This window comes from Centropristis striata, chromosome 13, assembly GCF_030273125.1.
Source record: "Centropristis striata isolate RG_2023a ecotype Rhode Island chromosome 13, C.striata_1.0, whole genome shotgun sequence".
NCBI lineage: Eukaryota > Metazoa > Chordata > Actinopteri > Perciformes > Serranidae > Centropristis > Centropristis striata.
Genome location: NC_081529.1, coordinates 5,974,335 through 5,980,578, shown reverse-complemented (window position 1 = coordinate 5,980,578; position 6,244 = coordinate 5,974,335).

Here is a 6,244-nt window from a genome sequence, read left to right as displayed (position 1 = left end):
TACTTTTTCCACCACTTGAACTGCCTAATACCAAATTAACTGACTCACTAACTAACTAACCATAAAACTGGCAGCCTCAGCGTTGGCTAGAGGGGAGTCGGTCAATCTGCTGTAGACTATTCCCCCGACTCAGCTCTGCCAGCCGATCCCAGAGGAGATCTGATCCACTACGCACTGCATGGGTTCACATACAAATATTCTTGTGATCCATTGTAAAATAAAAATATTTATTCCTGTTGCCTTAAAGTTGTCTTTGAAAAACAAATAAAGTTCATAACAAAACTGAGCCCTTTTCTGAATAGGTATGCACGCCCCTTCCTGGAAAGAGCCAAGCAATTGATTTATTCCAAACACCACATGGATATCACTGAGTTGTACCGTAGTACAGCTCTAGTTATTAAGTGTGACATGAATGAGTGAGTGAGAAACACCTGCTCGATTAGAACAAGGCACTTCCATGAACTATAACATGTTCAAAGGTTCCTTGCTTGGCCCCTGAAGTGTTTTACCACTCAGTTTTTGTTCCTTCCATGAAACAAATATTATCTCAATTGATACTGTTTAGCCTATATGTTGAATGTGCAGCCAATACAGTTTATATGTGTAAATGTGAATTTAAAAATGTAATAACAGTTTTCATTGTATAAAACCAAAAAGCTGTTGATCTTATGAATAAAGACTGAACATATTCAGAATGGGTTAATCTTCAGTTCTTAATTAATCTTTTCTTTTTATTGAAAATCAAATCAATTGAAAGACTTAATTGATTTGGAGAATCCAGTTCCCCAGAAAATATATTTGTGTTGCATTACTTTACCGCGACCCCGGATAAGCGGAAGAAAATGGATGGATGGATGGATGGATACTTTACCAATATTTTAAGTTTTTTTTTAAATGTGTTGACCTTAGGAATGTGGAAAAATATTCTTCATAAGTGAAGAAAAAAATGTCTCCAGACAGATCAGACATGATTTTTTCTCCTCAGAATGGCTGTGAGATCATCACTCATTCATGATTGCTGGAAGTCTTTTTGAGACACTTTCAAAAGATATCCTTTGGATAAATGATCGTCTGGTTTACTGTGGCAGCTTGCTGTGAAAGAAAATATTTTTGGCTACAGTTAAGTCTCTAACTTGTGTAACTTTCCCAATGTAACTGTACTTTTGGAGGGGAAAGTGTCCTCAGTTTACATTAAAGGAATTCAGCACTCAAAAGAATGTTGACTAACCAAAGGGGACAAAAGTTATTTAAATTACAACTTGTCTGTTCGCTATTTCCTGTGCATCCTGGGCTCCAACTGCTAGAACTTTTCCTCCTGTTTCTTTCTTCCTTCTCTATTTCCTGTCATCTGGGGATACTCCTTTGTCACATCTGCCAATCTCTGAATGCAGTTTCCTTTCATTCAACTTGTTTTTGTACATGCACCTTACTTTTCACTGCTTTGTTGAAGTAGTTGTCTGTCACTGTCCTCACGTGTGACACCTCGTCTTCCTCATAATTTATCTGCTCTGCTTTCTCTCCTCTGTCTCTTTGAGGTTTTACTCAAGGTTTTGTTTCACAGGCTTTAACCTTTTTCAGCTTGACATCCAAATCACTTCTCAAAGGTTGAAAACACACATTGCTTAGACTGTCAGATACTGCACTTTTCAATGATGCACAAGTAACCAGCAACCTATCAGCGGATCACCTTGACTTCAGGGTGATCCAGGTTTACAGCAAGCCTTCTTTTAGTTCTGTGCTGACCTGGTGAGCCCATGTCTGTCAGGGTGCTGTTGCATGTTGTGCCCTCGTCTGTCCAATGGGCAGACTCTACAACGCTCCACTGCCCACCTGTCCATGCAAATCATTACCTTTGGTCTGAACCTGCCTGTAACTGGTGTGTGTGTGTGTGTGTGTGTGTGTGTGTGTGTGTGTGTGTGTGTGTGTGTGTGTGTGTGTGTGTGAATTAGAGAGAGGGTATCTATCCACTGATTCTTCTATAATCGTTGTCTCAGCTGGTTTTAAAGCTTGTGTCTTTATCACAATGATATACTTTTTTCAGGAATAGCCGTCGAATTACCATTTTAGCATTTTGGGAAAGATGTGTTGTCACTCTCTTCCTGAGAGTTAGTTGAGAAGATCATGCAAATCAGAGCCTGCTTCCATCTACATTTGTCCAGTTCTTGGGGATCCCCGCAAGGGAGCTGGTTTTTGAGTTTGGAGTTAGTTAGTTAGTTAGTTAGTTAGATAGTTAGTTAGTTAGTTAGGCATTACTGCTTGCAGTGTTGTCAGGGGGCACGCCTGTTTGAAGCATATGGCCATTCAAAACACTTGCCCATTCAGACTAAGGCCCTGGCCCTGAGAAGTTATAGGCCCGTTTCCATTACGTACTTTTTCCTCTAGTGAGCCACTATGGGTGTGGCTTGGAAGAGAGGATCCGCCAAAGATCTGCCCAACTTCACCAGTGAGCGGCTCCGGTAGCGGCTCAGAAAGTACCTGCCTGGGGTAGGTACTTTCTGAGCCACTACTCACTAGTCAAAGCTGATTGGATACGGTTGAGGCAACGATTTCACACATGCGTGATTCATTTGCAGACTGGTGCAAACTGGACGCTGAGGGGTTAACATCTCCTGCTCTGCTGACTGCAGCTGGGAGAGACTGCTGCAGGAGGACTGGGCCACTTGTGAGTGCTTTGGGAAGGCGCCTACTATTCTTTAAGAAGAGGAACGAGTCTGCAAAAGTCTCCAATAACACCAGAAAAAGTTGCTAGATTTGTCACAGGGGTCTGAGTAATCGCTAAATATTTAGTTGGCAACACTGTTTGCAGAGGGGAACTAACTAGTGGGCGGAGCCAAAACACTCCAGAAACTCAAAAAGTACTTAGTGGAAACATGCCTTATTAAAGGTTTAAAGGCTCCTTTCTTGGCCCCTGAAAGTGTTGCTACAGCCTTACAACAAAAGTATTAAGAGTGCTTGTGCCTGTTTGGAATGGGTCAATTGCTTGCCTCTTTCCAGCAGGAGGTGTTAGTGTGTGAAGAGGCCACACCGAAAGTGTAAAAGGTTAAAAAGTTCCTTGCTTGGCCCCAGAAGTGTTGTTTGCAGTGTTGTCAGGAAACATGACATGGCTTCTGCTAATTCAACTTCACTCAAAGCTGCGCTCCCTGGGATCCCCAGCAATCACCCAACCAAGTGTTACCAGTTAGATTCCCTATTTCATAATGCTACAGCTGCCTACTGTAAATGCACAGGAGGCAAGCTATTAAAAAATGACTTGGAAAAAAAGAAAAAGTGGAGTTGTGAGTTGTCCACCAACACTAACTTTACTTAACAGCACTAGCATTGATGTAACCAGTAGCTTTAGTAATGTATGAGATCTCTGTATAGATTTGCGTCCTGTATACAAAATAATGTAATTGGCCTATTTAAAGCATTAAAGATATACATATCTGTGTATACCTCTCTTTATGGCTATATACATATGAAGATGGCACTAGGGATGGGGGGGATATGTCCCCCCCAGATTCATAGTGATCCCAATCTGTCCCCCCCACTTTCAGCGACAAACATCGCCGGTAAAACAGAGGATTAATGTTCCGTTAGTTAGACTTTTTACATTGCAGCACACATAGAGAGTCCGGTGGCTAATGGTGAGTTCAAGGTCTACACGAATGTCAGAATTTACAACGTTGTTCCAAGCTCCAAGTTTCGACTTTCAGTGTTAATATAACACTTAGACTTAGACCCGCCTTCAAAATAAAAGCAAACACATGTAGCTTTCTAAATAAGAGCACAGGGATGTGTTAGCAGAGTCCACCACAGAATTAAGATGGAATAATGGCATCAGAATGTGCGAGAGGCCAGCAAATTTAGGCTTTTAGGGCAAAAATGTTCTCCGGGGGAGCATGCCCCCGGACCCCCCTACTTTCTTTGGGTCCCCCCATTGTAGTCCCAAAAAATCCGGACAGACAACAAAATGCCAGGGTATGTTCAGGGTAATGAAAGGAGGAGAGATGTTTTTGGGTCCTTCATTGAGTCAGCTTCAAGTCAGTAAATTTGTTTGGCTGCACTGGGAATTTCATGTACAGACTTCTTTTTATTTATGTGGTTGTTGTTTACACTACAGTTCATTTAAAAAATTTTAAATAAAACATATTTTGCTTAACGCATGGAGTGGAAAAATTACTCATTGAGTTTAAATCATTTGCTGACAGCTTCGTCCCTCCCAGTTCAAAAATCCCATTTGCGCCCCTGGATACATACATCGTTAGACAGAAGATAGTTCGAAAAACTTTAGTATTTAAGTGAGAAATAAGTAGTTAGGTATTAGGGTTTAGAGATGCACTAATCCCGACTGTCGGATTGGCACTGGTGCATCCCTATTAGGGTTTAGGGTTTATGTAATGAATGTAGTCATCCAGACGTATTATAGTCATTAGGGTGTCCTCTAGGTCATATTGAAGTTGTAGCTTCCCATGAGTGAATCTAAACCAGAGAAACTGTCAGAGCAGTGATGTCCCAACACCGACACAAGGGAGTTAATTAGAGGACCGCTGGTTTGTATAATGCTGATGAGGAGATGCCAAATCCTTTCAGCAATATATAAAAGACATAAAATGTTTGATATACACACCAATAAAACTGCACAAACAAGACACTGGTAATTGTGACAAAGTTTCACTAGCATTCGCGAAAGTTTGATAAAACTGGAGGTTTGTTTCTGTAATTGTTCAGCAGTTTTGACAGTTTGGTATGACAGGAATATTCATTGTTTGTGAGACAGCTCAAACTCAAACTACAGAGGAGCTGTAATAATGGCTCAAAATCCACCAGATATGAAACAGAGTCAGTGTGAAATGTTTTTATTTGCTGCTTTTCTTCTTTTTTTCATCATGTTGACAAGGACAGTTACTGTCATCCATCGCTATTATTATGTGGAGTTTCAGTGTATATATGCACGTAAGAAAGACTATTGCTTCTGGCAGATGTGGAAGAAAGATGTGAAAATCAATGCTCTATTTTTGACAGAGGTGCTGAGTCTTTGTTTTTTATTTTTTATGTGTTACAGTGTATTATGTGACCCCTCAGATTCTGTGACCTGATTTTGAATTAAAGCTTTTTTGCCATTTTTACAGTGGTTCCATACTGTTGTTTTATAGCTCTTACCAAAAGTGGGCGCAGAAAACAAACAGACTTTATTACTTTTTTTTTAAGTTGTAAAAAAAAAAAAAAAAAAAAAGACTTTATATGTGCATATGTGCTCATAACGGTGAATCTCACCCAACAAACTGTTGTAATTACAGGTGTAATTACAGCTCTCTGAGTTGGAGCGTATTGGTAGCCAGTGTTTCTATAGATCTAGCAGGACAAAAGAGAATAGAGGGGGCCGTTTGGATACTCATTCTATTTTCAGTGACATTTTTTAAACCATCCTAAAGGTTTTCTCTGAGGAGACATTTGTGGGACGCAGAGAATTGCCTTCATGAGGACTGCCAGCTGGCAAATCCTCCCATCGTTCTCTAAAAATGCCCCCAGAATCTGTCCACTCTCTCTTTCTCTGGTGTCTCCTTCCTGTCAGAGATCTGGTAGTCTACCAGTGGCCGTCTGCATCACTCCTCAGCTCAGAAAATATCCTCTGTGGACGTGTAACTATTTAAAAACAACAGGGGGAATCTGTCTGTCTGTCTCTGTCTGTCTGTGTGCCATTGTGAATTATTATACACACTGTATTGTATTAAGAGGGGACCCCTATTAACTGTTATATCACTGAACAGCATGCTGGGTACAGCTTGCTCTTTGTCACTTGCTATACCAAATTCAAGAACAGAGACCAGAGAACTCAACTATTACAAGTATCAGTGATGAAACTATTAGAACTAATGTTTTATTTCTGGAAATAGCCTGGTCCCAAATAGCAAGCTGTGAAAGAACGGTTCTCAATAAAGCTGCATGCAGCAATACTAGAGGTCAAGCAATTGGCCTGTTAAGAACAGGCCAGGGATACATTGGGCGCTGCATTAGTAAACACAATTTAATAATTTAAAAACATACCATGGCATCTCCCAAAGTTGATGTATGAAAAATGAATGTATATCTGCATTTAAAATCATAGACTGCATTAACAATTGTTTGTGAACTTTTAAGCTTTCATTTTTTAATTTTGGCTTGCCATCTAGGTTTTGCCGTGGTAGTGACTTGTCAATCATAAGGTTGCCATGCCTTAAAGCATATTCTACTTAAATGCCTATTTTACTCTGACATCATTAAC